This window comes from Ranitomeya imitator, chromosome 2 (assembly GCF_032444005.1).
Source record: "Ranitomeya imitator isolate aRanImi1 chromosome 2, aRanImi1.pri, whole genome shotgun sequence".
NCBI lineage: Eukaryota > Metazoa > Chordata > Amphibia > Anura > Dendrobatidae > Ranitomeya > Ranitomeya imitator.
The window spans coordinates 839,913,959-839,938,279 of record NC_091283.1 but is presented as its reverse complement, the minus strand read 5'-3'; positions in this window follow the sequence as shown (position 1 = coordinate 839,938,279).

Here is a 24,321-nt window from a genome sequence, read left to right as displayed (position 1 = left end):
TGGCAGCAGCACATGACAGAACGGGCGCAGGATGGCAGCAGCAAATGACAGAACGGGGACGCAGGATGGGAGCAGCAAATGACAGAACGGGCGCAGGATGGGAGCAGCACATGACAGAACGGGCGCAGGATGGGAGCAGCACATGACAGAATGGAGGCGCAGGATGGGAGCAGCAAATGACAGAATGGAGGCGCAGGATGGGAGCAGCACATGACAGAACGGGGGCGCAGGATGGGAGCAGCACATGACAGGATGGGGGCGCAGGATGGAGCAGCACATACCAGGATGGAGACCATATACCAATATAAATGCTCGCCACCCTGGCGTAGAACGGGTTCAATAGCTAGTACAATATAGCAGCACAATCTGAAAACGGACAAAAATAAAGTCACGGTTACTGAAATCCTGCCAGTAAGGATACATAGGTCAAGGCTATACAGTATACCATTATGGATTAAACAAATGCAAAATAATTTATTACCAGTGTCCCAAGAGTGAGGAAATAGATGATACTGTGATCTATGTATCTCAGCCTGCACCCAGAATGGACCAGGCGGATGGTACAAAAAAATGTTACTGCCACCCAGCGTCGGACTGGAGCACCTTGGGCCCACCAGAGAAAATCATTCTTGGGGCCCACTATGTAGCTACATAGAAATAGATACAAGACCACCAATTGTGCGGTAAAAAGCGCTAATATCCGGGTATAATATAAGGTAGTTCACGTCTTAATTATGTAGCAAGGGTTGGGGTAGCCCCCTCACAGAATATAATGTAGCCCCTCATAAAATATAATGCAGTCCCCTCTCATAGAATATAATGCAACACCCCACAAAGTATAATGCAACCCCCTCAGGTATAATGCAGTCCCCACCATAGAATATAATGTAGCCCCCCTCATAGGGTATAATGAAGCCCACCACAGAATATACTGTAGTCCCCTGAGAGAATGCAGCCCCACCACAGAAAATAATGTAGCCCCCCCATAGAGTATACTGTAGCCCCCTCAAGTAATATGATGTAGCCCCACATAATATAATGTAGTGTAGTCCCCTGAGAATAATGCAGTCCCCCCACAGAATATAATGTAACCCTCTCAAAGTATAATGCAGCCCCTCTCCACCCCCATCATTGTCCTCATCACCACCTCCATCATTGCCTTCTCCCCCTCCAACCCTATAATTCTCCCCACCACCTCCATCACTGCCCATTCCACCACCTGCATCATTGCCTCCTCCCCCACCATCATTGTCCATTTCATCACCTCCATCATCACCTCCTTCATTGCCTCCCCCACCACCATCATTGCCCATCACCTCCATCACTGACTCCCCCCACCACCATCATTGCCCATTTCATCACCTCCATCATTGCCTCCCACCACCACCATTGCCCATCACCTCCATCATTTCCTCCCCCACCACCATCATTACCCATCAACTCCATCATTGCCTCCCACCATCATTGCCTATCACCTCCATTGCCTATCACCTCCATCATTGCCCATCACCTCCATCATTGCCTCCCCCACCACCATCATTGCCCATCACCTCCATCACTGACTCCCCCCACCACCATCATTGCCCATTTCATCACCTCCATCATTGCCTCCCACCACCACCATTGCCCATCACCTCCATCATTTCCTCCCCCACCACCATCATTGCCCGTCACCTCCATCATTGCCTCCCACCATCATTGCCTATCACCTCCATTGCCTATCACCTCCATCATTGCCCATCACCTCCATCATTGCCTCCCCCACCACCATCATTGCCCATCACCTCCATCATTGTCTCCCCCCACCAACATCATTGCCCATCACCTCCATCATCTCCCCCACCAATATCATTGTCCTTCACCACCACACACACACACCTCACCGCAGCTCATCTCACACACACACACACACACACACACCCACACACACACAGGCACACAGACACACTCTCACACACGCAGGCACAGACACACACATGCAGGCACACAGACACACTCTTACACACGCAAGCAAGCACAGACACACAAACGCAGGCACACAGACACACTCTCACACACGCAGGCAGGCATAGACACACTCTCACACACACGCAGGCACACACACACACGCCGGCATGGACACACACACACGCAGGCACACAGACACACTCTCACACACGCAGGCACACACACGCAGGCAGGCACAGACACACTCTCACACACACATGCAGGCACACACACAGGCAAGCACACACACACAAACGCAGGCACACACTCGCACACACACAGCACAGCTCACCTCCCCGCAGCAGCAGCTCATCCCAGCAGCCTCTTCCTCGCTGGAAGCTTTCTGACTGAGACAGCATGCTGAATGATAGCGTCATCCAGCTGGGCTGTCTCAGACAGGAAGCAGGACACCAGGATGTGAGCTGCTGTGTGAGTCTGTGTGCCTGTGTATGTGTGCTGTGTGTGGTGGTGGGGCTTTACATGCGGTGTGTGAGCCGCAGCCTGCGGCTAATGCTGCCCTCTTTTAAAGAGAAATGGTATTCATGCCTCTCCATGCCCATAGGGGCATGGGGAAGCGTGAATATTCTTTTGCTTTAGCAGTGGGGACAGGATCCTGTCTCCAGCTGCTGCTACGCTGGCACAGGGTGAGCCCCCTTGACTCAGGGGCCCCATAGCCACTGGCTTGGGGCCCTTGGAGCAGTGGGGCCCTAGGCAGCTGCTGGCCAGTATGCCAGCAGGTGTCAGTGCCTGGGCCCACCAGAGAATCCTCCGGTTCTCCGGTGGGCCAGTCCGTGCCTGCTGCCGCCAAATAAAAGGATCAATAATAAGGACTGTAGCATAAATGAAAAAACACAGCCAAATGGAAAGACATGCCTGCACATGAGAACTGATGCTGGCAGTGGTCACAAAGGTTAATGTACCTAAAAAGCAGGATGTATGTTGCCCAGAGAGGTGCACCTAAGGGCCTCAGGGTGCAGGCATGGAATAACAAAAAGTCATGAAACTGGTCAAGGGACCCACCTCATGCGTATCACCGCGTAACTCGCAGCTTCATCAAAGCTGTGTCTTTTCATTTTTTCAATAAGGATAGTATGAGATACTTTATCAAATACTTTGCTGAAGTTGAGGTACTATATCTACCGCATTTCCCTGATCAACCCAGTCAGTGATTCCATCATAGATGGAAATTAGATTAGTCTGGCATGACTTGTTTGCTACAAACCTGCTGACTCTGGTTAATAACTGTATTCTTGTCCAAGTACTTATATACTGTACAGTACATGCTGTTTAATAGTTTGTTCAAATATCTTTCCTGGTATAGACGTAAGGCTCACTGGCCTGTAATTTCCTTGCTCCACCTTCTTTCCTTTTTTGAAGATAGGGACAACATTTGCCCTTCTCCAATCTTCAGGGACTTCTCCTGTTCTCCAGGATTTTTCAAAGATTCTGGCTAGTGGTTCTGCAAATTCCTCAGCTATCTCTTTCAGTGCGCTAGGATGTTATTCATCTGGACCAAGATATGTAAATTCATGGGAATCAGCTCAGTGTTCCCTCACCATCTCTCTGTTTATAGATAGTGTGGATTCTTTTATTCCCTCAATGGCACCGTGAAGATCAGCTGATGTTAAATTTATTTTCTTAGAGAACACAGATGCAAAATAGGAGGCCTTCTCAACATCATTGTTGACCACTTCACCCTTTTCATCCTGTAAAAATCCTATAGCATCTTTGACTTTTCTTTTACTTTTGACATACCCCCAGAATCCTTTTTTTCTGCTTTTGGTTTTCCTTGCAAGCTTCACTTCATTACTGGCTTTAGCTCTTCTAACTCTTGCCCTGCATTCCCTGCAGACAGCATTATATTCTTCTTTAGATATTCCCCCTCTTTCCATTTACTATACAGTCATGGCCAAAAGTTTTGAGAATGAGACAAATATTAATTTTTCCAAAGTCTACTGCTTCATTTTTTCTAATGGCAATTTGCATATACTCCTGAATGTCAGAGTGATCCGCTTAACAGCAATTACTGTACTTGCAAAGTCAATATTTGCCCAGAAAATGAACTTTAACCCCCAAAACACATTTCAACATCATTGCAGTCCTGCCTTAAAAGGAGCAGCTAACATCGTTTTAGTGATTGATCCATTAACACAGGTGTGGGTGTTGATGAGGACAGGGCTGGCGATCAATCAGTCATGATTAAGTAAGAATGACATCACTGGACACTTTAAAAGGAGGCTGGTGCTTGGTATCATTGTTTCTCATCAGTTAACCATGGTTATCTCTAAAGAAACACGTGCAGCCATCATTGCACTGCACAAAAATGGTCTAACAGGGAAGAGTATTGCAGCTACAAAGATTGCACCTCAGCCAACAATCTATCGCATCATCAAGAACTTCAAGGAGAGAGCTTCCATTGTTGTCAAAAAGGCTCCAGGGCGCCCAAGAAAGACCAGCAAGCGCCAGGACCGTATCTTAAAACTGTTTCAGCTGTGGGATCGGACTACCAGCAGTGCCGAGCTTGCTCAGGAATGGCAGCAGGCTGGTGTGAGTGCTTCTGCACGCACTGTGAGGCGGAGACTCTTTGAGCAAGGCCTGGTTTCAAGGAGGGCAGCAAAGAAGCCACTTCTCTCCAGAAAAAACATCAGGGACCGAATGATATTCTGCAAAAGGTACAGGGAGTGGACTGCTGAGGACTGGGGCAAAGTCATTTTCTCTGATGAATCCCCTTTTCGATTGTTTGGGACATCTGGAAAACAGCTTATTCGGAGAAGAAGAGGTGAGCGCTACCACCAGTCTTGTCTCATGCCAACTGTAAAGCATCCTGAAACCATTCATGTGTGGGGTTGCTTCTCAGCCAAGGGAATCGGCCTAAAAACACAGCCATGAATAAAGAATGGTACCAGAATGTCCTCCAAGAGCAACTTCTCCCAACCGTCCAAGAGCAGTTTGGCGCCCAACAATGCCTTTTCCAGCATGATGGAGCACATTGCCATAGAGCAAAAGTGATAACTAAATGGCTCATGGAACAAAACATAGAGATTTTGGGTCCATGGCCTGGAAACTCCCCAGATCTTAATCTCATTGAGAACTTGTGGTCAATCATCAAGAGACGGGTGGACAAACAAAAACCAACAAATTCTGGCAAAATGCAAGCATTGATTATGCAAGAATGGACTGCTATCAGTCAGGATTTGGTCCAGAAGTTGATTGAGAGCATGCCAGGAAGAATTGCAGAGGTCTTGAAGAAGAAGGGTCAACACTGCAAATATTGACTTGCTGCATTAACTCATTCTAACTGTCAATATAACCTATTGGTACTCATAATATGATTGCAATTATATTTCTGTATGTGATATAAACATCAGACAAACACTAATAAAAACCAGAGGGCAGCAGATCATGTGAAAATATAATTTTGGTGTCATTCTCAAAACTTCTGGCCATGACTGTACATTTTCCTTTTTAACAAGTGATTACGTTCTCTGTTCATCCATCCTGGTCTATTTAAATGCTTCCAATTCTTCCTTTTTGGGGGATTGTTACCGATTGTGCAGTGAGAATTTCATTTAGCAAAATCTCTCATCTTTCTTGGACATTTCTGTCCTTTAGAACATCCAGCCATTGGACTTTTCCTACCCTCTTTCTGGGTCCATTAAAATCTGCTTTTTTGAAGTCCATTCTTAAAGTCTGATTCTTCGCTGGTCTTCCTCCTCTTGTAATAAAAAAGTTGAGGATAGCACGATCGCTGCATCCTAAATTCCCAGCCACCTTTAATTCCTCAACAATTTCCTTCCTGTTAGTAAGAATGAGGTCCAAGATTGCAGATCCTCTTGTTTCCAACAAAGGAAACAATTTTCCAGCTTCTGATAAAATTTTTAGAGTAATCTTTACTCCATCAAAAAACAATTAAAATAATATGATGGACAGGAACAGCAGCAAGCGACGCGTTTCGAACATGACTGTTCTTTATCAAGCTTGCTGAACTTGATAAAGAACCCAACCGTGTTCGAAACGCATCGCTTGCTTCTGTTCCTGTCCATCATATTTTTTTTAATTGTTTTTTGATGGAGTAAAGATTACTCTAAAAATTTTACCGGAAGCAGAAACATTTTTTCCTTTTTTTTTTTTTGCAATTGCTACACATGAGATGTTGGCTCGTGGTTCTGTGCGCGCTGGACTTCTATAAACTTCAATGGTGATCTGGCATTATCCTTTTCTGTTTTCTAGATCCTCTTGTTCTGTCTTAGTTGTCAGTGAGAAGATAAGAATTCTCTGGACCCATTAATTTTTCCTGAGAGAAATTCCCAACAGTCATGTAGATAGATAAAATCTCCCATGATCACTATGTTGTACTTTTTGAGAACAGAGAGATATGATGTAAAAAGAATTCATCCATATCTTCAGTGTGTCCAGGTGGCCGATAGTAAACGCCTACAATAGTGTCCTCCGTGCTCTTCTCTCATTGTATCCTTACCCAATCTCTGCAGAGTTACAGTGACATGTGTGAGTGTTGTGGGCATGCTCTGTGAACTGTGCAGAGATTATTGTGTAGGTAGGAGGAGGTGAGTGCAGTGGACATGCTCTAATATATGCAGCCATCATTGTGCAGGGAGGGGGGAGGACTATTGTGACAATCATATATACACTGCTGTGGGCATCCTATATTACCAGTGTAGGATTTTTTTATGAAGGGAGGAGGAGGAGGTGAGCTGTGACATCACCTATTGTGAATGGTGGATCCTGTGTTATCTACTGTATATAGAGGTGTTATCAGTCATTGTACAGGAGGAGGAGGTGAGCTGTGACATCACGTATTGTGAATTGTGGACCCTGTGTTATCTACTATATATAAAGGTGTTATCAGTCATTATACAGGAGGAGGAGGAGGTGAGCTGTGACATCACCTATTGTGAATGGTGAATCCTGTGCTATCTACTGTATATAGAGGAGTTATCAGTCATTGTACAGGAGGAGGAGGTGAGCTGTGACATCACCTATTGTGAATGGGGGATCCTGTGTTATCTACTGTATATAGAGGTGTTATCAGTCATTGTACAGGAGGAGGAGGTGAGCTGTGACATCACCTATTGTGAATAGTGTATAATGTTATCTACTGTATATAGAGGTGTTAGCAGTCATTGTACAGGAGGAGGAGGTGAGCTGTGACATCACGTATTGTGAATTGTGGACCCTGTGTTATCTACTATATATAAAGGTGTTATCAGTCATTATACAGGAGGAGGAGGAGGTGAGCTGTGACATCACCTCTTGTGAATGGTGGATCCTGTGTTATCTACTGTATATAGAGGTGTTATCAGTCATTGTACAGGAGGAGGAGGTGAGCTGTGACATCACCTCTTGTGAATGGTGGATCCTGTGTTATCTACTGTATATAGAGGTGTTATCAGTCATTGTACAGGAGGAGGAGGTGAGCTGTGATATCAACTATTGGGAATGGTGGATCCTGTGTTATCTACTGTATATAGAGGTGCTATCAGTCATTGTACAGGAGGAGGAGGTGAGCTGTGACATCACCTATTGTGAATAGTGTATACTGTTATCTACTGTATATAGAGGTGTCATCAGTCATTGTACAGGAGGGGGAGGAGGTGAGCTGTGACATCACCTATTGTGAATGGTGGATCCTGTGTTATCTACTGTATATAGAGGTGTTAGCAGTCATTGTACAGGAGGAGGAGGTGAGCTGTGACATCACGTATTGTGAATTGTGGACCCTGTGTTATCTACTATATATAAAGGTGTTATCAGTCATTATACAGGAGGAGGAGGAGGTGAGCTGTGACATCACCTCTTGTGAATGGTGGATCCTGTGTTATCTACTGTATATAGAGGTGTTATCAGTCATTGTACAGGAGGAGGAGGTGAGCTGTGACATCACCTCTTGTGAATGGTGGATCCTGTGTTATCTACTGTATATAGAGGTGTTATCAGTCATTGTACAGGAGGAGGAGGTGAGCTGTGATATCAACTATTGGGAATGGTGGATCCTGTGTTATCTACTGTATATAGAGGTGCTATCAGTCATTGTACAGGAGGAGGAGGTGAGCTGTAACATCAAATGGGAAGATTTTTATTTTTTTGTTGTGTAGCTCATTGCCTATGTAACCGACCATCCTGCAGTTAGTGATACTCTCAGTCCGTGAGGCTTTTCCTGAGGAAAATAAGAACAACCCTTTAAGAAAGAGAACAGGAGCGCAGTGTTACTCCATTGTTTAGTGAATTACACTCCTCCAGTAGGCGCTCTCTAGAGATTGGAGGTCCTCAATGGGCTACTGTTCTTCTTTTGTATCCCTCCCTGATTTTATACATTTGTATCCTCTGCTGATTGTCCTTGTGTTTCATTCCCATCTCACCTAAGACTATATAATGACACTATATAATTACACTATATAATAACACTATATAATAACACTATATAATTACACTATATAACAACACTATATAATTACACTATATAATAACACTATATAATTACACTATATAATAACACTATATAATAACACTATATAATAACACTATATAATTACACTATATAATAACACTATAGAATTACACTATATAATAACACTATAGAATTACACTATATAATCTAATATATAAAGCTGAATGTGTGTGTGTGTGTGTATGTCCGGGATTGGCATCTGCACCGTCGCAGCTACAGCCACAACATTTTGCACAGTCACACGTCTGGACCCTGAGAGCGTCATAGGCTGTATTGTGAGGCGAAATTTTAACCCCGCGTGTTCCAATTCACCAAACAATTTTGCCCCTATCTACATAATGGGGAAAAAGTGAAAGGAAAAGTGTTGGAGGCAAATTGACAGCTGCCAGATGTGAACAAGAGCGATGGCGCCAAAGAGTATATACTGTACAGTTGCTAAGGTGGGGCCCCGACATGGGATACTCACCACACACGGGGATATGAACACACACACAAAATGCGCTTCACACTACCACGTGCTTGAACACATATACCACCCTCAGCACACATTTCACCACACATACACCAACCTCGCCACATAAAAGTCGAAACACAAAAGTCGCCACTCAAAACTCGCCACACGCAAAACTCGCCACATGCAAAAACTAGGCTCACGCAAAACTCGCCACAAGTGCAAAACTCACCTCATGGAAAACTCGCCACACGCAAAACTTGCACACGCGGAAAAATTGCCACAGGCACAAAAGTTGCAACACATGCAAAAGTTGCCTCACACAAAACTTGCACATACTCAAAAGGCACCACACATAAAACTCGCCATGTGCAAAACTCGCCATGTACAAAACTTGCTGCACACAACTTGCTACACTAACCTGTCACATGCAACTCGACACACAAAAAGTTGCTACACGCATGTTGCCACACAAAACTCATCTCACAAAAGTCGCTACATGCATGTCGCCACACGCAACTCAACACACACAACTTGACACATGAAACTCGCCCTAAAACACACACAAGTCTGGTATTATCCTTCAAAAATAAAAATCTGATTAATAAGCAGACAAACTACAAGAGCAACAAATGTACCATATACGAGATACGGCAGCTGTCAGTCACATGACCTGTCTATTATGTGTATGTGTGAGCTAATATATACTGCCAGGGGGAGGGCTTCCTGTTGGCTGGGGATTTATCAGGCTGCCAATTTAGCTTACAAATACTGAGGTAAAAATACTGAGAAAATAACGTGTGAACGCGGTCTAATACAGGAGGAGATGACACACAGGTATATACTATATACAGGAGGAGATGACACACAGATATATACTATATACAGGAGAGATGACACACAGGTATATACTATATAGAGGAGGAGATGACATACAGGTACATACTATATACAGGAGGAGATGACATACAGGTATAAACTATATACAGGAGGAGATGACACACAGGTATATACTATATACAGGAGCAGATGACCTACAAGTATGTACTATATACAGGAGGAGATGACATACAGGTATATACTATATACAGGAGGAGATGACATACAGGTATATGGTATATATAGAAGATGACATACAGGTATATACTATATACAGGAGGAGATGACATACAGGTATATACTATATACAGGAGGAGATGACATACAGGTATATACTATATATAGAAGGAGATGACATACAGGTACAGTATATACTATATATAGAAGATGACATAGAGGTATATACTATATACAGGGGAGATGACACACAGCAGGTATATACTATATACAGGGGAGATGACATACAGGTATATACTATATACAGGAGATGACATACAGGTGTATACTATATATAAGGGAGATGACAAACGTATATACTGAGGTGAAAATGAGAGGTGTGAGGTGAAAATGAAAAGGTGTGAGTGCAAAATGAGAGGAGCGAGGGAAAATAGTGGAGTGATCGGAAAATGACAGATGTGAGGTCGAAATGACAAGTGTTAGGGGGGAATGAGAGGTGTGAGGGAGAAAATGAGAGATGTGATTGGGAAAATGAGAGGTGTGATGGGAAAATAAGAGAAGTGACGTGCTATAACTAACCACAGATATTTCTTATGCCCAGGCAACGCCGGGCTCTTCAGCTAGTAACACTATATAATAACACTATAGAATTACACTATATAATAACACTATATAATTACACTATATCACACAATGGACCCCAGATAATCTCCTACAGGACGCGGCTTTATTCTGTTCCTATTTGGGGATCAATAGCAGTTTTTACAATCATTAGACACATTCATAAAGTGATCAATAGCAATATAATAACCCGGGCGTACATATTTATTGGAGGACGGCCTAGGAGACGTGGAATTTACAGATTTGTCTAGTAAATTAGATTTCACTTTAAACGATCTTTTCTGATTCACTTCCCTGGAAATCTTATATCTTTATTTTGCTTCTGAAAGTGAAGTTTTATTATAAGAATTAGAGAATTTCAGGAGTCCCAGGGATTGCGGGGCCGGACTGATATTAAAATCCATTTATTTATATAACATTTTATTTTTTTTCTTCTCCTTCTAATGTTTTTCTCTGCTGCGCACTGATAGCAAATCATATAGGAGCATAAAATAATAATAATCCCTAATTTACCAGTGTATTAGAGGATGATACAATGGCCCAGACGCTAACACAGTAATGCACCCTCCGTACAAATGGGCCACCAGAGACAGTTTTACTTGGAGGTGAGTTTGGAGCAACCACTTGACTGTCGGGACAACATAACACATAATGTAGATTACTATGAAACTCACCGATGAGATGTCCGCTGTGTGTAATGATTATGCAGCACGGCGCAGGGTGGTTGCGAGACACTCGTCTTCTCTAGAGATGGGCACACCTGGACAATAAAGTTTGGTGTCCGTAGAATGGACCCTGAACACAGACTTCTCCAGGAAGTCCGTGTTATTTTTTGGGTTTGGCACTCCGAACACCTGCTGTTTCCCACGCTTTCATCTGCATGATAGTGCGAGAAACACCAGCGGCTCTGATCAGAGGTAAGATCATTACCAGCGGTCAGAGATCAGCTGTGACTGGTGGTAACAAGCATCGACTGATGAGAGAGTACTACTCTCATCAGCCTACGCCTGCTGTTGCTGATAACAGCGAGGGTAGATGCTAGCTGCTATTTCTAGGCTGGGAAGTGCCAATATCCATGGCCCCTTACCAGTTTGAAAATACCAGACCCCAGCTTCATCATGGCTGGTTATTAAGAATAGAGGGGTCCAACACTGTTTTTTTTTTAATAATTTAAATAAATAATTTAAAAAAATGGTGTGGGGTCCGCCCCCATTTTTGACAACCAGGCAAGCTAAAGCAAACAGCTGGTGGCTTGTATTCTCAGACTGGTAAGGGGCCATGGATATTGCCCTCTCCCAGCCTAGAAATAGCAGCTGCCTCAGAAATGGTGCATCTTGAGCTGATGGTGTGGGCTTGCCAGGTCCACGAATTTCACAGATTAATAATAGAGACTTCCATTCCAACATGGGGACTTTACTGAATTTGATAAGGGTTACGTAAAAGGGATAGTGGGTACACAGCCTTAAGCACATTTCCTTCACAGTAAGAAGCCTTTTCATTATCACTCTATCCATCCTCTGTAGGCTACTCCAGGACTCTGCAACTTGTCTGTTTCATCTCTAGGTCAACACAATTCATCTTCTAAAACACAGTCCTGATTGGCAAATTTCTGTACACTTGCTCAGCAGTTCCGCGTCCTATCACTATGGACACCCTGGATCTACCGCTTTGGACCCCCCACTATTTTCCCATGCTCTCAGTCTTCTTTAGGTCCCTTACCTTCAACACTATCAAGCTCTCCAGCTTCTCATGAGTTGGTGTCTTATATGACAACTGCTGGAAGGTCTAACAGTCTCGTCCGTAACTCTCTTTAGGATCATGCTATCCCTCGCTTCAGTCTCTTCTAGCTGTGGATCACCCCTTAGCAGCATTGCACACTTGTTACTCTCCAAAAGCTATCTAACTCTATCCACCAGGACACACAGTCCTGTCCTTATCATTAAGCCCTCCCCTGTGGGCTAGTCCCAACACTTAGCTACTTCTGACTCTGCTGTGTGTTGCCGGGCAGAACTTCCTTACACTACACACTATGGATATTATACTAACGATACTTATCACACTCTTTACATTACATGGGAAAACACCACGATGCAATACAATTCACATGACACAATATATACAAAAGGAAAAATTTATTGTAGTAAATACAGGAAAACATTTCGGTCAATTGTGACCTTCATCAGTTACAGAAGGTTATTAAATAAAAGCCGGTAACAGGAATTATAATCGCTGCAAGATCATATATCAAAATTAGTTCAGCGTGGTTGTTGTAGGCAAACTTGCTATGAGCAAATAGGAAGATTCCTGGAGCTGCAGTGCTCTCCGACGCGGCATCCACCGCTTGTCACGTCGGAGTCGCGTCGGAGAGCACTGCAGCTCCAGGAATCTTCCTATTTGCTCATAGCAGGTTTGCCTACAACAACCACGCTGAACTAATTTTGATATATGATCGTGCAGCGATTATAATTCCCGTTACCGGCTTTTATTTAATAACCTCCTGTAACTGATGAAGGTCACAATTGACCGAAACGTTTTCCTGTATTTACTACGATAAATTTTTCCTGCTGCATCATACCTAATGTTGAGTGCTAGGTATCTTACTATTAATCTATATGGTTTGGGAACCTGTCCTTAGCACCCCTTCTCTAGTAGTGCTCACGGTTAAATTTTCCACAATATATACAAAGACACATGACATAATACACATGACGTGATTGGTGTCTTCAGGGACAGGAATGCAATAGCATGGTCCACCACCCTTACAATTATAACAAAGTTTATCATGCACATAAAAATGGATGCAACATATTCTGTATGGATGCAGGGCGACCCTTAGAGTAATTCCCACTGATGTGTCCAAGGCCCCCCTCCCCCGATATTACTTTTATGAAAGAACAATTTTTGTATAATGTAGTTCTGCACATTTTTTTACAAAATTTGTATTTCAATTTTTTTTGCATTATGTAAAATCTTTGCTTGCTGTCAGTAGACGAAAACATTCTGAATCCTGTTCTTGACTCCTACTCACAGTTTAGTATTGGATACAATAATTGAGACATTCCTCTATTACAGCAGCCGAAACGCGCGTCGGGGTGTCCCCAAATATTTACTATTGATGCTGCCTATGCAGCATCAATAGTAAAAATATGTCATGTTAAAAATAATAAAAAAAAATAAACCTGCTATACTCACCCTCCGCCGCCTTTCCCGCTCCTCGCCATACTCCCGGGACCACTCCTTTGCAGGCGGCAGCTTCCGGTCCCAGGGCTGGTGTGCGACAAGGTCCTGCTGTGACGTCACGGTCATATGACCGCGACATCATCATAGGTCCTGCTCACACCAGCCCTGGGACAGGAAGCTGCCGCTTGCAATGGAGCGGTCCCGGGAGCGTGGCGAGGCGCGGCAAAGGCGGCGGATGGTGAGTATAGCAGGACTTTCAACGGGCCTTCGAAAGGTGAGTATATGTTTATTTATTTTTTAAGTCTCTATACTACGTGGCTCTGTGCTGGGCAATATACTACGTGGCTCTGCTATATATTATGTGGCTGGGCAATATACTACGTGCCTGGGCAATATACTACGTGGCTCTGCCTGTATACTATGTGGCTGGGCAATATACTACGTGACTGGGCAATATACCGTACTACGTGGCTCTGCTATATTCTACGTGGCTGGGCAATATACTACATAGCTGGGCAATATACTACGTGGCTGGGCAATATACTACGTGACTGGGCAATATACTACGTGACTGGGCAATATACTACGTGGCTGGGCAATATACTACGTGACTGGGCAATATACTACGTGGCTGGGCAATATACTACGTCACTGGGCAATATACTACGTGGCTGGCCAATATACTACGTGGCTGGCCAATATACTACGAGACTGGGTAATATACTACGTGACTGGGCGATATACTATGTGGCTGGGCAATATACTACGTCACTGGGCAATATACTACGTGACTGGGCAATATACTACGTGACTGGGCAATATACTACGTGGCTGGGCAAATTACTACGTGACTGGGCAATATACTACGTCGCTGGGCAATATACTACATCACTGGGCAATATACTACGTGGACATGCATATTCTAGAATACCCGATGCGTTAGAATCGGGCCACCATCTAGTCTACTATATAATTGTCTAAGGGTCACTTCCGTCTTTCTGTCTGTCCTTCTTTCTGTCGCGGATATTCATTGGTCGCTGCCTCTGTCTGTCATGGAAATCCAAGTCGCTGATTGGTTGCGGCAAAACAGCCACAACCAATCAGCGACGGGCACAGTCCGGAAGAAAATGGCCGCTCCTTACTCCCCGCAGTCAGTGCCCGGCGCCCGCATACTCCCTTCCAGTCACCACTTACATAGGGTTAATGCAGGCGGCGTTATGCCGCGGGTAACACACTCCGTAACCGCTGCTATTAACCCTGTGTGTCCCCAACTTTTTACTATTGATGCTGCCTAAGCGGCATCAATAGTAAAAAAATGTAATGTTAAAAATAATAAAAAAAACTAAAAACCTGCTATACTCACCCTCCGTAGTCTGCCGAGCCGCATGCACGCGGCTGCCGCCATCTTCCGTTCCCCGCGATGAATTGCGAAATTACCCAGAAGACTTAGCGGTCTCGCTAAGTGGGTTGTGTTAGATACCGCGTGGCTGCTATATACTACATAGGCAGTGTTATATACTATGTGGGCTGTGCTATATATTACGTGGCCACTGTTATATACTGCGTGGGCAGTGTTATATACAACGTGGCTGCTATATACTGCGTGGGCAGTGTTATATATTACGTGGCCAGTGTTATATACTGCGTGGCCTGTGTTATATACTATGTCGCCTGTGTTATATACTGCGTGGCTGCTATATACTGCGTGGGCTGTATTAACGCATCGGGTATTCTAGAATATGTATTTATGTATATAGCAGCCACATAGTATATAGCACAGGCCACATAGTATTTGTCTGCTATATACTACATGGCTCCTATATACTACATGGCCTGTGCTATATACTATGTGGCTGCTATATACATAAATACATATTCTAGAATACCCGATGCGTTAGAATCGGGCCACCATCTAGTAGAGATATATCTGCTTATGCACATGCACTGTACATTGGATACTTACTTACATGGGACTCAGGCATATCACTTGGTTATTTTATTTATTTATTTATTTTTATTAATTAGCCCAATTTTGCAGTAGCAGCAAAATAAATGAGATTTCTAAAATCTCATCCACAGTGCCTTTTTTCCTTGTGTTCTTTGAGTTCCTGTATGTTTACTTCTACCATAACATGTCAAATCTTTCAGCATTTTTGCTGCATTTTTAATCCTTTCAAATGCATAAATGCATAAAAAAATCAAAATAAAAAACGCAATCAATATATCCAGCATTTTCCCTGTCTACATTCTGTGATTTTAATGCAGAAAAAAACGCACTGTGTGAACACACACACAGGACAGAAATGCTTTTCAGTCTCTAGATGTACACACGAATGTTAATGACAGCAATAATACATGGAAACATAAAGGGTCCAATTAAATACTGAATTTGTCCCAATATTTCCTCCATTTTCTCCTGTTTAAAGGCTGTTTTTGTATTGGGCCATAATCTTCTTTTAACTCGTGCCTATTCGGAAGTCTATGTTCTACTTATTTCTCTGCTTTTTCCGCTATTCGCCATGGTGGGCGTGTTTTTTTTTTGGGAAACTAGATGTTTTCGGACAATTCATTATTCGCAACTTTATAAAAAGTCACAATTTTCTGTGTTTCATTTGTCCCCCGGAGTGATTTTATACGCAATACATTTGCTTGGGTGCTATCTACATTTTAATGAATTATGCAATTTATTTTTTGTTTTTGCTCTAAAAAGGCACAAGAAGAGTAAAAGATGAAATATTGGCCTTTTTTCTTTTATTTTGTGCAAAGTTCATGATCCTGTGTGTGTGTCATATTTTACGAATTTATGTGCAAATTATGGTATTAAATAAAGGCAAAAATAAAGTGACTGAAAAGAGCTGCAGATGATGAATCGGATCCTCGGTAGGTGATAAAGTTGCAGACTTTTTTTTTTTTTATAAAACATGAAAATCTCCATTAAAATGATGGAAAAATCTAAAATGTTACTACTTTGTAGTGGAATTCAAGCAATAGTTATCAGCCCTTTCTAGGCTACGGGAAGATAACTGTAACAGTATTACTGCTACGTGCATGATGATAACATTAATAAATATCATTTTCAGTCCTGATAAACTCCTGAGCTTGTTACATTAGATGCAGATTTTGATTAAAAGCTCTTATAAAAGCCAAATGTATCATCTTCTGGGTTCACATTGATTCTTTGTAGCGAGCTGCGTCTTCTCTTCCCGAGCATTCCTATCATTCCGTTCTCTTCTCCTTTCATCATCGACGCTTTGTTAAAAGATGGAAGATATGTAATTATACAGGATGACTTTTTGATCTACGCTCGGTCAATGTACCCAGTCCAGAGAAGAAAGTGATATCTGCATCTCAAGGCGACCAGGAAAGAGCAGACACAAAGGGGACGTCTGCCACAAACATCTTCATACTGACAAGACGTAGGATCCTTTCAAGGAGGGAACCCAAAGTATTAATGGCAATGGTGTCCTCAGGAGCAGCCTCTTGGCTTGGTAAGGAAAGTCGAAAGCGACTCATCCCGATAATGTTTTGCTTCCTTAACGGAACGTTCATGAAAGTCAAACATCAAGGCCGAGCGAGTCTGTCCGGTGCGGCCCTTTACAGCAGGCGCATTGTGCACTGACCTTTCAAAAATCAGCCAAGTCTGGCGACGACTTACTGAATGGAGTCATGGAAACTCCGACACATTAATTCGCAACCTCGGAAGCATCTGCTTCAAAGCCGAGACCCTGGCAAAAGGTTAACGGCACAAGGCCCCCTGAAGAGCGCTGGTCTTCGCGTCGCAGGCTCAGTGGGAGATAGCGGAGCCCAGAAGCTCATTTCTAAACCTTCTTTCTTCAGCCTTATCGTTGGCTTGAAAGGCTCCGAGACAAGCTCTGCCCGGCTTTCATACGAATCTTTCTTCTCCCACTTCTCAGATGTTCCCTCGTTCTCAGCAAATGACTTTTAGTCTCAGTTTTATTTTTGTGCATAAAGGAAATATATATTTTTTATGCAAAGCATCTTTTTTTTCTTCTGTTTCTGTCTTTTTATATTTAGTTCACAGTTTGCAAGAAAAACGGAGCAATTAAAACTTTGTTTCCATAGATACTGCCGGGTCTGTGGTGCCATGGACGGATGTAGGACAAAGTATTGTAAATGCAGAATAAACTCCTGATCTGAGCTCATCAAGCTTTTCCTTTGGGTGGGAGACTAGTCCATATTCACCGGGCAGCTGATAAATGTAAAATCTCTGGGAGACCCCAGTAGAGCCTAGAATGATGGTCTCCTGTATGAATGGAGCCATAGTGGAAGACCACAACCCTATAGACATAAAAAGGAGCTGTGGTCTCACATGCTCACTGACTCCATTCCAATATGGGGCTTTGGGACCCCCATTCTTTTGCAAAAACATCTGAGACAACCTCTTTAATTACATTTGGGGGTTAGTGCCGTGCTCGTTATGGTCCCTCAAGAGCATCATCATTTCTGGTAATTTGCTGAAATTCGTAAGAGGAAAAATGTCCTACAAGGCGCAAATGACGTCTAGGCCTGACCGATCTTTAGATACTGATGTAGCAGTGCGGGATTTATCATTTAGCTGTTTGTCGCTTACAACTAGTTCGTATTAAAACAACTCCTTACAATTAGTATAGGCAGCTCCTACAGAATCCTATGCGTCGCTATGGTTTCAGACGTGATACAAATAATCCTTCAGTCTTTTATCAGTTGCTGTTTCAACTTCCTAGAAGGCGAAAACAAATGCAGCATAGCCAACAGAAGAGCACACGACTGCAGGATCAGACTACACATGGTTTCTTTGTAGTCTGTTGCCATGGATCACACAGGAGTCTGCATAAGAACTGTGAACACAAAACGGCAGGAGACATTTTGTGATAGCTGTTTATAAGTCTGACATCCAATTGTGTCAGAATTCTAGCATTTCTGAGGAAAAAAATGGTGCATAGCCAAACTTGGTAATGACACATCATGGACCCCGCTAGACCACAAGAAATTACACATGGAGAACATTGCAGGACTGGCACCCCGGCTTCATGTCCCTCAGCAACATGTCCCCTGGTAAAAAGGTTGGCATGCAGAGACTTTCTATAATCCGGTGCTCAACGTCACCACCATTATAAACTGTATATGCAGTCAAAGTCCGAAAGATGCACTACTATCATATGGGGCACAAAAGGAGGCACTGATACAGAATGGAGTACATAGGGAGGTACTATTATTGTGTGGGGCACAAAAGGAGGAACTTATACAGAATGGAGGACATAGGGAGGCATAATTACTGTATGGAGCACATAGTGATGCATGCCCTGAAGAAGTGTGGACAAAACGTGCGTCGGGGCTGAGAGACATGGGACAGATCCCTGTGTTCTGTAAGTTTATTATACTTATTCTTTGCATTCTATTACAGGAAAGAAATATATCTTGGTACCGTGTTAGCCAGTAGATAGAAAAATATGATGAAGAGACGTATGTAGTCTCGAAAGCTTGCAATTTGTTACCATCTTTTCAGTTAACCATTAAAAGGTATCAACCACTGAGGACTCTCAATTCTAAATATTTTTCTTGCATTCTATTGACACCTTGTGGCTTTTTATTGATCCTTGGCAAAAAAATTCATACTTACCCTCACCAGCATAGCTCAACAATCCTTTGGCACTCCAACATTTTTCTTATACTACTCATGATTACTCATGTGGCTTGTCAAGCACTTTTATTCTATGCACTAGCACTTTAAAATACTATACAGTGACTTTAATACAGTAACTGATTAATCATAGTAATTGAGATTCCATAATTATTTTTACCATTATTTTGAGCTATCGCTGCACATAAATTTTTATAATTTTTTCTACGAATGTTGTCCCACTTATCTGTTTATGATTGAGTGCTCAATATTACTAATGTAATTGCAGAGAGGTTTGTACCATTCAAGTGTCCCTCGCACTAGAGGCATCTGGTTTTTATTATTTTGTTTCTTGTTTAATTTGATATCATAAAAATTGATCTTTTAGTAATTTTTGCCAGTGTTCACATCCTTACTGCTCTTTTCTCCCCCATTAATGGAACTTAGTAGTATAGCCTGTTATACACAGTGTAGGATCACAGCTCTGTGCGTCGTGGCCGTTCTCGATACTGCAGCTTAGCTTCCAATGAAGTGAATATGATCCGAGCCGCAGGACCTCAGTATATGGAGTATATATACACAGTATATGGAGTGGTGCTGTCCTGTCTCTGTACACAGTGCTTGTATTGACACATCAGGAGCTGCCAACAGTTGATTGTTGGGTCACCGACCTTCACCGATTCCGTACTGATGACCTTAAAGAGAGCTCATCACCAGTGTATAAGTCATGGACAATCTTAATAACAAACTTAATAAGAGTTTTCTAATGTCAGGCACCTAGATGAAGATCTTCCCACATCTTCAGAGAAGTCAGTTCTCCGTGAAGTGAAAAACATTTCCAAAAACTAGAAGATAATGTCTGTTTCTTGCCAACACTGAAAACTATGACCGGGAGCATCTGAGACGTCGGGAAGTATCTGGAGACCACTTGAAGAAGTTTTTGTGAACGATGTGGCGGCGTTTTAGATAAGTGCACTTAAGTTGGCGATGGATTTGATATTCAGAGGGAGGGGTCATTTTCTGGAGTAGTTTCTTAGGTTCTTGTACTTTTGAATAAATAACTCACTTGACCATTTAATCAGCAGACACTATATCAATGCTGAGACGACCAAGATGTTTATTCAAGACTTTTCAAATCATTTGCTTTCTATCTTGGATGTTTAAGAAATATTCCCATCTTAGTAAGTGGTGTCATGATACTAGGATACTCTATCAATCAATGAGCGGCGGGAGTTCAGCCTATGGCACCTCGAATGATCCTGATAATGAGGAGACCTTAATAGGATCCTTCCAGAACATCTTGCATGTAGTGACGTGATGCTGAAGTGTTTGTTTTTAGAAAGCCATGATGATCGCGGTTCTTGACTCCCGGAAGCCACGATGATGGTGCTACTTGACTCCAGGAAGTCATGACAGAAGTAGTTCTTGACTTTAGGTAGCCATGATAATGCAACCTCTTAAATGTAACAAGCCATGTTGATGTAGTTTCTTGACCTAGGAAAGTCAAAATGATTGAATTTGTTGACTTAAAAACATCCTTATTTATGGAGCTCTTGCAGCAGTTGACTCTAGGAAATAATGACCAAGGCTACCCTTGATCTCAGGAAACCATGATGAAGGAATCTCTTGACTTTAGGAAATGATAATGATGAAACTTCATAAACTGCTCAGCTTCAAGAATCCATGATCATAGACGTTCGTAAAGGACATGGCTTTAGAAAGTGATGATAATGGAAACTTTTGAAGCACTTGGCCCAAATAAGCCAGGAGGGATGCAGCCCTTGACTGTAGGCAACCTTGACTGTAGAAACCTATGATGATGGAAACTCTTGAAGCAGATGATTCTCAGAAGACATTGTAAAGGCAGACCTTGACTTTAGGGATCAATGATCGTGGAAGCTCACAAATATTTTTATCTTATGAAAGTATAGTCTTGACAATAGACAGCCATAATTATGGAAACTTGTGAAGCAGTTGATTCTTGGAAGCCACAAGGGATTCTTCTGTTGAGTATAGAAAGCCATAATAATGGAAAATTTGGGAACTGTTGAACCTAAGAAACCAGGAGGAACTTTAGGAAGTCATGGTAGTGAAAGGTATTAATTGCAAGAAGCCATTAGTTTTGAAACACTTGAAGAACTTAACTGTAAATAGGCATAATATGGGCAGGCCTTGATTGCAGGAAATCATAATTATAGAATATCATAACCCTCTTGATCAGAGCAAACCATAGTTGCGGGAAATGTTGAAGAACTTGACAATAGAGAGGAATGATAATGGAAACTTTTTAAGCAGTTGACCCTGGGATGCTATAAGTAATGCAGCTCTTTTCTTTAGGAAGCCTTGATAATGGAAGCTCTTTACTGTAAGAAGCCATTAGAGTGAAAACTCTTGAAGCATTTACTCTAGGAAGCCATGGTAAAGGCAGACCTTGACTTTAGGAAGCCATGATGATTGAAGATCATAAACTTCTTAGCCATAGCAAGCCATAATAATGGAAGCTCGTCTTGAGTGATTTCACTGTAGAAAGCCATGGTAATGGGAAGTTTTGAAGCCATAATGGATGCAACTCTTAAATTTAGGAAGCCATGATGATGGAAGCTTTTGAAGTTGTTGAATGTAGGAAGAAATTATCGTGAAAAGTATTAAACCACTTGACCAGCATACAAGGTAGACCATGGCTCAAGGAATCTGCGGTGAAGGCAATCCTTGACTACAGGAAGCCACTATAGTCAAAACTCTTGAAGCGCTCAATTCAAGGAAACCATGATCAAGCTCAAACTTGACTATAGCAATTCATGATGATGAAACCTCTTGAACCTTCTGTCTCCTGGAAGCAATAAGAATGTCCACTTTTGACTCTAAGAAGCCATGATGTAAGCAGCTGCCGTATAGCTAATAGCGGTGCATCCCAAGAAAGGAATCTCTATTAGCTTTCAGAAGATGACCATACGGTGAGCAAGATAGAAATTGGACACGACCCTTGAGAGTACACCTATAATTTTTCAGCACCGTCTCGCTATGTCACACATGAAAATCTATTTTCCTTGGCATCTCATAATTTAAAATATTAAGATTGCAATTTTTGAGGCCAATTACTATGTACAATATTAAAAGGCAGAGCTGGGAACAACGTCCTTGTCCCTGTGACAGAAATAGCCGCTCTGGTTTCCAGACAGAGACGGCAGCATTAGTGTGTAGCCTGGGGAGAATAGCTGTTATATGTAATGTTCTCAGCTGTCTGCTGGTCCTGATACGACTCCGCTCCGGTGTCACCGGTGGAGCAGCCCCCCCCCCACCTCCAATAAACTCTACGGTGCCTGAGCCCTATGATCTGTGATAGGATTTCCCATCCGGCGGGCAGCGGGAGCAAATCACAAACCACCGTGTAGTGTTGGGGAAATGGACGTTACGGGCGTCTTCTGATCACAAATGATTGTATAATTCATTAAATACCGCTTTTCATTCAATTTCCACTACTCATCCTCAAATAATTGCTGAAGGCTGAGAATTATAAAATATTAAACATTCACGTGACTTGTCATATTCACGAGCTCATATGATGTCTTCGAAACATCACTTTCCTTAGCATCGATATAGAGCATCCATACCTGAATCCATACTCCTCATTTATATCTGAACCTATACACAGTATCTATGCACAGCATCCATACCTGGTCCATACACAACATTCATACCTGCATCCATACCCAGCATCAATACTCAACATTCATACCTGCATCCATACCTGAATCCATAGTCCTCATTTATATCTGAACCTATACACAGCATCCATACTCAGCATCCATACCTGATCCATACACAACATTCATACCTACATCCATACACAGCATCAATACTCAACATCCATACCTGAATCCATCATCCACATCTATATCTGAACCTATACACAGCATCCATACCTGATCCATACACAGCATTCATACCTGCATCCATACCCAGTATTCATACTCAGTATCCACACCTTCATCTATGCACAGCATCCATACCTGAAACAATAGTACGCATCTATATCCGAACCTATACACAGTATCCATACTCAGTATCCACACCTACATCTATACTCAGCATCCATACCTACATCTATACTCAGCATCAATACTCAGCATCCATACCTGAATCCATCGTTCACATCTATATCTGAACCTATACACAGTATCCATACACAGCATCCACACCTTCATCTATACACAGCATTCATACCTGATCCATACACAACATTCATACCTGCATCCATACCCAGCATTCATACTCAGTATCCACACCTACATCCATACACAGCATCAATACTCAACATCCATACCTGATCCATATTCAGCATCCACACCTGCATCCATACCCAGTATCCATACACAACATTCATACCTGCATCCATACACAACATTCATACCTGCATCCATACACAGTATCCATATTCAGTATCCACACCTACATCCATACACAGCATCCATATTTACATCTATACTCAGCATCAATACTCAGCATCCATACCTGAATCCATCATCTGAACCTATACATTATCCATACACAGCATCCATACACAGTATCCATATTCAGCATCCACACCTGCGCCTATACCTGAATACATACCTGATCCATATTCAGCATCCACACCTGCGCCTATACCTGAATACATACCTGATCCATATTCAGCATCCATACCTGAATCCATCATCCGCATCTATATCTGAACCTATACACAGTATCCATGCACAGCATCCATACCTGATCCATATTCAGCACCCATACCTGAATCCATAGTCCTCATTTATATCTGAATCTATACACAGTATCCACACCTACATCTATGCACACCATCCATACCTGAAACAATAGTCCGCATCTATATCTGAACCTATACACAGCATGTCTACCTGATCCATATTCAGCATCTATAACTGCATCCATACTCAGCATCCA